The sequence below is a fragment of the Silurus aristotelis genome (assembly GCF_946808225.1).
Source record: "Silurus aristotelis genome assembly, chromosome: 22".
NCBI lineage: Eukaryota > Metazoa > Chordata > Actinopteri > Siluriformes > Siluridae > Silurus > Silurus aristotelis.
In genome coordinates, this window is record NC_139595.1 from 11,557,182 (window position 1) to 11,569,862 (window position 12,681).

Sequence of the window (12,681 nt, forward strand, 5' to 3'; positions counted from 1 at the left end):
AGATATGTTTTTGGTGAAAAGGTCATTTCTGTCAAATCATAATTTGGCATGTAACACATTTAGCTTTTAGTTCATGTATTGCACTTTGTAAAGTTTTTTATCATGAAATTTTGCATATGAAAATAACAATCCATATATTCGAAACGTTTTTATGAACGACTAATTTTTTTTAATTAAATATTGATTGAGAAAATTTATTATTTTGTAAGAACTTTGTTTCATTGACATTTTACACATTTTTTTTTCCGGAAATATAAGTTCGCCATACGAGTATTCATATTTTTATTATAACTATTATGTTATGAAAATAGTAATTTTTTCTCAAAATAATTTGTATGGCAGTATTTTTGTTAAACTATTGCACCATTTGACATTTTTTTCCGGAACATTATGCTTATGAAAATGAAAATTAAATTATTCATAATATATTCTTATGACAGAAAGAGCCCAGCCATTATGGATGCACAAGCCAGTGCACTCTTAGTGCCCGGGTAAATGGGGAGGGTTGCGTTAGGAAGGGCATCCAGCGTAAAACATGTGCCAAATCAAATATGCAGATCACAAATGAGAATTTCATACCGGATCGGTCGAGGCCCGGGTTAACAATGACCGCCACAGGTATCGTTAGCCGACAGGGTACCGGTGGAAATTGGGCTACTTTTGGCCGAAGGAGGAGAAGGAAAGGAGGAAGACGTCTACAGAGACGGCAGGGAAAGGAGAGTGTAGGAGAGTGGATCTTCGGGTTGGTACTTTAAATGTTGGTACTATGACGGGTAAAGGGAGAGAGATAGCTGATATGATGGAGAGGAGAAAGGTAGATATGCTGTGTGTTCAGGAGACCAAGTGTAAAGGGAGTAAGGCCAGGAACATTGGAGGTGGATTTAAACTGTTTTATCATGGTGTGGATGGAAAGAGAAATGGTGTAGGGGTAATGCTGAAGGAAGAGTACAGTAAAAGTGTAGTGGAGGTGAAGAGTGTTTCTCCACAAGTTGGCTGTGAGATGGAGGAGAAGGAAAGATTCTGGAGTGAATTAGATGAAGTGGTAGATGGTGTACCTAGGAAAGAACGGTTGGTGATTGGGGCAGACTTAAATGGGCGGTGGTAGATTTTGCTAAAAGGATGGAAATGGAAGTGGTGAACACTTATTTTAAGGAGAAGGAGGATCATGGGGTGACGTATAAGAGTGGAGGAAGGTGCACACAGGTGGACTATGTGCTATGCAGGAGATGCAACCCGAAGGAGATTGGAGACTGTAAAGTGTTGGCAGGGGAAAGTGTAGCTAGACAGCATCGGATGTTGGTCTGTAGGATGGTTTTGGAGGCAAAAAAGAAGAGGAGGAGATTGAGGACTGACAGAAGAATAAGATGGTGGAAACTGAAGGAGGAGGAGTGTAGTGTGAGGTTCAGGGAAGAGGTCAGACAGAGGCTCGGTGGTGGTGAAGAGGTGCTGGATGATTGGGAAACCACTGCAGGAGTGATGAGGGAGGCAGCTAGAAAAGTACTTGGTGTGACTGTAAATAGAAAGGTAGACAAAGAGGTGACAAAGGTGGTGGAATAAGGAAGTGCATGAGAGCATAAGGGGAAGAGGTTAACAAAACAGAAGTGGGATCGACAGGGTGATGAGAAAAGTAGGCAGGAGTACAGGCAGAGGGACCGCGCTGGAAAGAATGTGCTGCAAGTTAGAGCAATAAAGGATGGAGATGGAAATGTGTTGACTAGTGAGGAAAGTGTGTTGGGAAGGTGGAGGGAGTATTTTGAGCAGCTGATGAACGAGGAAAATGAGAGAGAGAAGGTTGGATGATGTGGAGTTAGTAAAGCAGGAAGTGGATATGATTAGTAAGGAGGAAGTGAGAGCAGCGATTAAGAGGACAAAGAGTGGAAAGTCGGTTGGACCAGATGACATCCCGGTAGAAGCATGAGGATGTTTAGGAGAGATGGCAGTGGATTATTTAACCAGATTGTTTAACAAGATTTTGGAAGGTGAGAGGATGCCTGAGGAATGGAGAAGGAGTGTGCTAGTACCGATCTTTAAGCATAAGGGAGATGTGCAGACCTGCAGTAATACAGGGGAATTAAGTTGATCAGTCACACCATGAAGTTATGGGAAATAGTAGTGGAAGCCAGGCTGAGAGAAGAGGTGACCATCTGTGAGAAACAGTATGGTTTCATGCCGAGGAAGAGCACCACAGATGCCTTATTTGCTTTAAGAATGTTGATAGAGAATTATAGAGAAGGACAGAAGGAATTGCACTGTGAATTTGTGGATTTAGAGAATGCGTACAACAGGGTGCCAAGAGATGAGTTGTGGTATTGTATTAGGAAGTCAGGTGTGTCAGAGAAGTATGTGAGGTTGGTGCAGGACATGTATGAGGACAGTGTGACAGCAGTGATGTGTGCAGTAGGAACGACAGACTGGTTCAAGGTGAAGGTTGGATTGCATCAAGGATTGGCCCTGAGCCCTTTCCTGTTTGCAGTGTTGATGGACAGGTTGATGGACGAGGTCAGACAGGAGTCTCCCTGGACTATGATGTTTGCGGATGATATTGTGATTTGTGGTGAGAGTAGTGAGCCGGTTGAGAAGAGCCTGGAGAGGTGGAGGTAAATTTGTGGAGTGATTTGTGATAGTAGGGTATCTGGAAGAATGAAAGGGAAAGTTTATAGGACTGTGGTGAGACCTGCAATTTTGTATGGATTAGAGACAGTGGCATTGAGTAAATGGCAGGAGGCGGAGCTGGAGGTAGCAGAGCTGAAGATGTTAAGGTTTTTGCTGGGAGTGACGAGGATGGACAAGATTAGAAATGAGTTTATTAGAGGGACAGCGCATGTTGGACGTTTTGGAGACAAGGTGCGGGTGGCGACATTGAGACGGTTTGGACATGTGCAGAGTAGGGACATGAGTTATATTGGTAGGAGAATGGTAAGGATGGAGCCACTGGGAAGGAGGAAAAGAGGAAGGCCAAGGAGAAGTTTCATGGATGTGGTGAGGGAAGACATGCAGGTAGTTGGTGTGAAAGAGGCAGATGTAGAGGACAGGGTGGTATGGAGACGGATGATCCATTGTGGTGACCCCTAATGGGAGCAGCCGAAAGAAGAAGAAGAAGAAGAAGATATTCATAAGCATAATTTCATTAAAATCCGTTAAAAAGTGGAATAAGGAGAAAAAACATGACAGTGAAAATCAAGTTTTGTCAAAAACATGCCTTTTTTCACTCAAATATCAAAGTTATTATAAAAATATGAATTTTTATATTATTTTGCATAATTGAATGAATAACCGTTACAAAAGGCAATAAGTGAACAAAAGAAAATGGACAAAAAAACAGTTACAAAACAGTTAAAAATGGCAGAAAGTGAACGATGACAGTGACATGACATTTGTTTTTTAAAATTATTACGTTTTTCATAAAATGTATGATAGTTATACTGAAAATATAAGTTTTCATTTTTGGAATCATAATTTCATGAAAAACATAAAAGGATGCAAAAAGTAAACGAAAATACTAACATGAAACATCACATTTTGACAAAAATAACTATTCTCATGAAAATCTGATATTATAAAAAGTAAACCTTTTCATATTCAGAAGCAACATTTCAGAAAAAATAAATTTTTCAAGTGCAAAAAGACAACTTTTTGACAAAAATATATTTTTTTGCATAAAAATATTCTAAATATAATAACTTTTTTTCCCATTAGCAATATTTATTGAAAAACTGTTACAAAGTACAATATATACACAAACAAATTTTTTTTATCTGTTACATGCCAAATCGTGTTTTGACAGAAATAAAACTTTTTCCATCTTTTTTATCTACTGGGAAAATATGATTTCTCATATTCATGAGCATATTTTCATAAAAAAACCATTAAAATGTTGAATAAGGAAAAAAAAAAAGATGACAGTAAAAATCACGTTGATTGATGAACAACAAGGAAAAAAAGAAAAATTGACGAGAAATCATGTTTTGAAAAATAAATGGCTTAATTCTCATAAAATGTAAAATAGTTATTATGAAAACATAAATTCATACTCATAAGCATATCACGTTTTGAAAAAATATATTATTGTTATGATAATGTGAATTTTTGTATTCTGAAGGTACATTTCAGGAAAAAAACATTAAAAAGTGCAAAACTTCAGGTGACATGGCAAATAAACCTGACATGGCAAATAATTTTTTGACAACAAGATGAGTTTGTTCATAAAAATATATTATAAATATATGAATTTTTTTCATGAGCAAAGTTTTATGAAAAAAATTACAAAGTAAAATGCTTAAATGAAAAAACTAAAAATGGTACATACCAAATCATGTTTGGACATAAATATGACTTTTTTTCCAGAATTCTTTCATCTTGTTTCATCTATTGGGAAAATATGATTTCTCATATTCATAAGCATAATTTCATAAAAATGAAAAAAAATGTTAAAAAGTGGAATAAGAAAAAAAAACATTAAAAATGAAGTTTTGTCTAAAACATGACTTTTATCATAAAAAGTATTTATGTAATTATGAAAATATGAGTTTTTATATTAAGTAGCATTCTATTTTATGAATTACCGTTACAAAAGGCAATAAGTGAACAAAAATAACTAAAAACGTTTCATAAATCGGGGGAGTGGTGGCTCAGCGGTTAAGGTGCTGGGTTACCGATCGGAAGGTGGGGGGTTCAAGCCCCGGTATCGCCAAGCTGCCTCTCTTGGGCCCTTGAGCAAGGCCCTTAACCCTCTATGCTCCAGGGGACCCTTACGAGAAAAAGAAATCAAGAACCGTGACGTCGGAGTGACATGGGGCCGCCTTCCCGTGGGCTCACCACCTGCAGAAGGGGCCGTAAGAGACCAGGGCTGAGAGGATTGGGCAGCAGTCGAAGGCGGGGTGATTGGGAAAAAGATTAAAGAAAAAAAGGCATATTTCTGTCAAAACATGATTTCTCGTTTTTTTATTTAATTCTTTTGTTCACTTATTGCCTTTTGTAACTGTTATTAATAAAATTTTGCTAATTAATATAAAAATTCATATTTTCGTAATTCCTATCTTTTTTAATGAAAAAAGTCATGTTTTTTAACAAAACTTGATTTTTAATGTCGTTATTTCCCCCTTATTCCATGTTTTTTACGTGTTTTAATGAAATTATGCATATAAATATGAAAATTCATATTTTCCCAATAGATGAAAAATGCTGAAAAATATTTCTGTCAAAACATGATTTGGCATGTTTTTTTTTTTTTTCAAGACTGTCTATTAATTTTTAAACTTTATGGACAACAACTAAAAAGAATATGATTATATATATAGTGATGGTTACCTACATATTAAGCATACATTTATAGACATATACATACATATAAATATATATATATATATATATATATATATATATATATATATATATATATATATATATATATATATATATGTATGTGTATATATATATGTATGTATATGTATATGTATATATATATGTATATATATATATATATATATATATATATATATATATATATATATATATATATATATATATATATATATATATATATATATATATATACAGTTAGGAAAATAAGTATTTGAACACCCTGCTATTTTGCAAGTTCTCCCACTTAGAAATCATGGAGGGGTCTGAAATTGTCATCGTAGGTGCATGTCCACTGTGAGAGACATAATCTAAAAAAAAAAATCCTGAAATCACAATATATGATTTTTAAACGATTTATTTGTATGATACAGCTGCAAATAAGTATTTGAACACCTGTCTATCAGCTAGAATTCTGACCCTCAAAGACCTGTTAGTCTGCCTTTAAAATGTCCACCTCCACTTCATTTATTATCCTAAATTAGATGCACCTGTTTGAGGTCGTTAGCTGTATAAAGACACCTGTCCACCCTATACAATCAGTTAGAATCCAACTACCAACATGGCCAAGACCAAAGAGCTGTCCAAAGACACTAGAGACAAAATTGTACACCTCCACAAGGCTGGAAAGGGCTACGGGGAAATTGCCAAGCAGCTTGGTGAAAAAAGGTCCACTGTTGGAGCAATCATTAGAAAATGGAAGAAGCTAAATATGACTGTCAATCTCCCTCTGACTGGGGCTCCATGCAAGATCTCACCTCGTGGGGTCTCAATGATCCTAAGAAAGGTGAGAAATCAGCCCAGAACTACACGGAAGGAGCTGGTCAATGACCTGAAAAGAGCTGGGACCACCGTTTCCAAGGTTACTGTTGGTAATACACTAAGACGTCATGGTTTGAAATCATGCATGGCACGGAAGGTTCCCCTGCATAAACCAGCACATGTCCAGGCACGTCTTAAGTTTGCCAATGACCATTTGGATGATCCAGAGGAGTCATGGGAGAAAGTCATGTGGTCAGATGAGACTAAAATAGAACTTTTGGGTCATAATTCCACTAAACACCATCCCTACTGTGAAGCATGGGGGTGGTAGCATCATGCTTTGGGGGTGTTTTTCGGCACATGGGACAGGGCGACTGCACAGTATTAAGGAGAGGATGAGTGGGGCCATGTATTGCGAGATTTTGGGGAACAACCTCCTTCCCTCAGTTAGAGCATTAAAGATGGGTCGAGGCTGGGTCTTCCAACAGGACAATGACCCGAAGCACACAGCCAGGATAACCAAGGAGTGGCTCTGTAAGAAGCATATCAAGGTTCTGGTGTGGCCTAGCCAGTCTCCAGACCTAAACCCAATAGAGAATATTTGGAGGGAGCTCAAACTCTGTGTTTCTCAGCGACAGGCCAGAAACCTGACTGATCTAGAGAAGATCTTTGTGGAGGAGTGGGCCAAAATCCCTCCTGCAGTGTGTGCAAACCCAGGTGTGCAAACTTCGGGTCATTGTCCTGTTGGAAGACCCAGCCTCGACCCATCTTTAATGCTCTAACTGAGGGAAGGAGGTTGTTCCCCAAAATCTCGCAATACATGGCCCCACTCATCCTCTCCTTAATACTGTGCAGTCGCCCTGTCCCATGTGCCGAAAAACACCCCCAAAGCATGATGCTACCACCCCCATGCTTCACAGTAGGGATGGTGTTTAGTGGAATTATGACCCAAAAGTTCTATTTTAGTCTCATCTGAAAAGTTCCTGAAAAGCTACAGGAAACGTTTGACCTCTGTAATTGCAAACAAAGGCTACTGTACCAAATATTAACATTGACTTTCTCAGTTGTTCAAATACTTATTTGCAGCTGTATCATACAAATAAATAGTTAAAAAATCATACATTGTGCTTTCTGGATTTTTTTTTTAAAGATTATGTCTCTCACAGTGGACATGCTCCTACGATGACAATTTCAGACCCCTCTATGATTTCTAAGTGGGAGAACTTGCAAAATAGCAGGGTGTTCAAATACTTATTTTACTCACTGTATGTATATATATATATATATATATATATATATATATATATATATATATATATATATATATATATATATATATATATTTATATATATATATATATATATATATATATATATATATATATATATATATATATATATTTATATATATATATATATATATATATATATATATATATATACACAAAGATATACATTCATACGTACACATACATACACACCTAAAACACAATTTGTCAAAATCAATGGCACAACAATATCCAAAAAGTATATTTGTTAATCCAAGCTATCTGAAAAATTGACTCGGATCGACTACCACCAAAAAACCTATAAAGGGATTCCATATTCAGAAAAAAAAAGCAAAAAGGTTTGCTTTAAAAAATATGAGTTTTTCCAAAGCCTTTAATCATTGTTTAAAATGAGGGCCTTCTGTATTTTTCAAATAACAAGCTAAAACAAATTTTGCTTGTTATAAACAGAATATCAAAATCTTCTTATCAGAGCTAGTAAAGGTGCACGTTGCAGGGAAAATATTTAGTAGACATATTTAGTTTAGGACACTTGGGAATGTTTTGTTTCAACACCAAGGATAAAAAAATCTAAAACTTTTTCCCAAAAACATTCAACTTGGGGGCATTTCCATAAACAGTGATATAAACATTTTATACATTGATCGGGAATGTTGGGATTAAATTTGCTTAGCAATTAAGGAGTTATGTATACTCTCATAATCCATTTATGTTGCAGAAGCTTGAATCTCGTATTAATTGTCTGAGTTTGGGCCTTTAGACAGATACACTAACACTCATCATCCGTTATATTTTCATTTATATCTCAAAACCATGCCAGACGTTTATCTTCTGTATTTTCCTTGCACTTAGTGGAGATTAGTCTATAAAGCATTTAAATTTGCCTACCCCCCCATTGAAGTGGTCTAAAGTAACTTTTTCTAAAGGGGATAGATCCAGCAATAAAAAGGGAATGATTTTGTATCTCTTTAATAAAATTCCTAATTTAAAAATATTTAAAAAATTTTTTAGTTAGATCAAACTTTTGTTTTAATTCCTGAAAACTAAGCATAGTTTTATTACTAAATAAATCTCCCGCCTTACACAAACCTTTTGTTGCCCAAATTTTTAATCCATCATCGTGTGTCCCAGGTGTAAAGTTAGTATTACCTCAAATAGAGGTAAATTGTGATAACTGAGGTAACCTTCCCAAAATGTTTCAAGAATTCATACCATACCACAATAGTATTTTCAACAAATGGATTGGAAGTAGCTTTTTTCAATTTAGGTAGGGGTCCTGAGTACAAATATAGATTTAAGGGCAGTTGTCCGGATGTACAGGCCTCAATCCGTAGCCAAGGGATAGAATTTTTTTTTTTTTTCGCTAAACATAATTTCATGAAAAAACGTTACAAAGTACAATACATAAACAAAAAAACTAAAAAAAATGTTTAGTATCACCAACTGTCATGAAATTATGACAATTCATATCTTCTTCTTCTTCTTTCGGCTGCTCCCATTAGGGGTCGCCACAGCGGATCATCCATCTCCATACCACCCTGTCCTCTACATCTGCCTCTTTTACACCAACTACCTGCATGTCTTCCCTCACCACATCCATGAACCTCTTCCTTGGCCTTCCTCTTTTCCTCCTACCTGGTGGCTCCATCCTCAGCATTCTCCTACCATTCTCCTATTCACTATCTAACTGGGATTTAGGCCGAACCTAGCCCGATTTCAGTCCTTAGGGTAACTACGGATCCAACGTTATTACTTGCAGTGTCAACATTTACCGAGCAACCCAGAATAAAATCAAACATAACAATTTATTAACCAGGTAAGAAAATCATAATTTAAAGCTAATTCATAATATAATAAAAAAATAACACAAATACAAACCAATAGTATTTACATTTAAACAGGAAATATAAAACCTTTCATACCTGATAAAACATGACACACAGAAATTGTGCGGGAGATCTGTTTACAGATTCCCCGAATTGTTGGTCAGTTCTCCTTAAATACCCAGATAGAGTAAGCCTTATGTAAACATTATTTAGCAATGGAAGTTTGCATTGATTGGTTCTTACAGACCTGTGGGAGGCACCTCGCCTGTATACATTTGTAGTGGGGCCCACGCCCCTTGCATAGAGTTATGTTTTCTTAACTCTATTAAACCTTTTTTATTATTTGTTTTATTGCTGTGGGAATGGGACCTGTGTACCAGTCGCGATAAACCTTTGTAAAGAAATGAAACATGAACATTTTCCGTCATTATTTACATGTGATATGACCTTTCTTACAGATAATCATCTGGTGTGCTATAGAATGTCCTGTGTTTGAGAATGTAACAAGAAAAGGAGGGGTAGAGGGGTCAGACATTTGTCTGCAGATGTGGTGTTTGAAGACCAAGGGTAGCTCTCCTGGGAGCCTTCTGTATTCCAGATAAAGTTCTGGTTCTTGAGAGGGGTGTTGTGGGGTCTTGGTCCCCTGCCGTGAGTCCTGGAGGAAACTTAAAGAGTTCTCTTTTGATGTTCTTGTTGCCTCGGGCACCTACCAAGCACACCCTGCACTCTCGGGCATCCATGCTGTGTTCTCGGGGAGGGCCGACCTTTTGGTCAGGATCAAGCAAAAGTCTTACAGTTATTTCCCCACTTGGCCCCGTGGGCGAATTTGAATAGGGTACCTGCGGGGTCAGACAAAGCAATTTTTTATTTTTAGTGTCTTTGGAACACGGGTATCTGCAGTGGGCTGAGGGCAAGGGCAAGGGGTGTGGATTCTTGTGTAGATCGGATGAGGTGCCTGAAGTAACAGCACTGGAACATGGTGAAGGTGAAGATCAGGGCACTGCCAGGGCACTGCCAATGGCACACCCCCGGAACATCCAGTCCCACCAGGTGTAGGTGTACTGTGCTGACCAAGTGAATGAACTGGATAAGAGTTGTGCAGTCTTTCGTGCCAGGTTGGTTTCAACCTGTGCTTGGTTGAGGTGGTATTCAGTTTGCAGGATCAGCCTTTGTGTCAGGTCCATCGCGTCAACCACAGCTTGGGTACCTTGCTCATAGAAAGTGTCATCCCACCATGGTGAGGTCTCTGTGTCCAGTGGCATTTTTCCTAAAATGTTGACTTGGCCCATTGAAAAGTCCTCTGTCACTTCCAAGCAGAACAAGTGATTAGCAGAGCAGGTCAGTCCTCCGGAGGTAAAATAATTCATTTCACTGACAACGCACCACTGTGAATGAGACACCTGGACAACATCAGAATAACCATGCAGTGACTGAGCATTTATAAGTTTGGTGTCATTGGGGGAGAAAGGTTGCGAAGTGTTACATGTACAGATAACATAATTGTGTGTTTCATGGCAACATGTGTGACTGGTAAACAAGGTCTCAGTACCCTTTTGTGTCATGTATCCAGTGAGGTGATCCCATTTAATTACCTGATCCTTCACTACCACGCCCATAGAGCGTATGGTAGTGGAATTTGGAAAAACCTGATCTGGGGAAACTGATTAAAGAAAAACTGACAAAAAACCCAATACATCCATTACATTCATTTCCTGTGAACATCATTATGGTGGATAGTAACTCAGAATATCTTACATTTTTCATTTTTTCTGATTCATACCACCTATGTAGATCTAAGATGTCTATGAGGTCATTCAAAACATGTCTAGGTGTCTTGTACAGACGAAGATCAAGGATTTCTTGTCTAGCAGCAGTGAATAGATCTTAGCAATGGAATTAACTGAGTCAAGTCAAGTCAAGTCAAGTTTATTTGTATAGCGCTTTTCACAACAGACATTGTCTCAAAGCAGCTTTACAGAAATCAACAGTTAAGGTGAATGGTGTGCATTTATCCCTGATGAGTAAGCCGTTGCAACTGTGGCAAGGAAAAACTCCCCTAGATGTAATGAGGAAGAAACCTTGAGAGGAACCATACTCAAAAGGGAACCCATCCTCATTTGGCTGACATCGAGAGTGTAATCATAAATCTTTAACAATACAAAACACTGGAGAGTGAGAATTCACATGAGCACTGGAGTATAAGATTATAAGTGATGTTCTTTCTGCAGTTTTATATGGTATTTATGGTTAGTAGCTCCTAGTTTTATGAGCTCAGCATTTGTGATCATCACAGATCCAGCATCAGTTTCTCCATGCCAGAGCCTTTAAACCCTCCAGGAGGTCTAATGTCAAAACTCCACACATGTAGTGGGATCCAGTTGGCACTGGTACGTCTCTAGATGGTTCGGGATGTTTGCGAGTTCGGCATCTACTTCTTCAAAGGTCCTTAATCATCACGAGGTGGGAGGTGACTGGAGCTGGAGGAACCTCAGGGAGAAAATCACAATTTAAAGCCAATTCATAATACAAAATAAAAAATAACACAAATACAAACTAATAGTATTTACATTCAAACAGGAAATATAAAAACCTTTCATACCTGATAAAACACGACACTAAGTAATTGTGTGGGAGATCTGTTTAGAGATTCCCCGAATTGTTGGTCAGTTCTCCTTAAATACCCAGATAGAGTAAGCATTATGTAAACTTAATTTAGCAATGGAAGTTTGCATTGATTGGTTCTTACAGACCTGTGGGAGGCACCTCGCCTGTATACATTTGTAGTGGGGCCCACGCCCCTTGCATAAAGTTATGTTTTCTTAACTCTATTAAACGTTTTTTATTATTTGTTTTATTGCTGTGGGAATGGGACCTGTATACCAGTCACGATAAACCTTTGTAAAGAAATTAAACGAACATTTTCCGTCGTTATTTACATGTGATATGACCTTTCTTACACATAATCATCTGGTGTGCCATAGAATGTCCTGTGTTTGAGAATGTAACAAGAAAAGGAGGGGTAGACATGCCAAAAGTAAAAAAAAAAAAAAGTGATTTATTTTCTTAAAAATAAAGTAGTTAATATGAAAATATTAATTTTTAAGCTTAATTTCATTAAAGAACTGTTAAAATTGCAAAAAGTGAAGATTGTAACAACAGATCTGTTTTGAGAACAATGACAGTTACTGTGAAAATATGAATGTTTATATTCAAAGGCATAACTCATGAAAAAAAGTAAAATGGTACAATACATTGAGGAAAAAAATACATATCAAGTTCTGACAAAAATGTCTATTGTTTTGAAAATATGATAGTTATACGAACATTACATGACAAATAAGTTTTGACAAAAAGTATAAGTTTTATCATAAAAATTATATTATAAATATAGTAATTTTTATTTTCATAAGCAAACTTTCATGAAAAAAAGTTACAAAGTATAATAC

General features: G+C 37.0%; 1 pseudogene across 1 annotated transcript; it reads right to left on the reverse strand.

Moving 5' to 3' along the window:
- Window positions 1-9,828: 9,828 nt before the first annotated feature.
- Window positions 9,829-12,013, reverse strand: LOC310717078 (annotated as a pseudogene). The gene is made up of 2 exons: window positions 11,986-12,013; window positions 9,829-11,118 (listed from the first exon to the last, which is right to left on the reverse strand). The product of its transcript is annotated as an uncharacterized misc_RNA (transcript).
- Window positions 12,014-12,681: the final 668 nt, after the last annotated feature.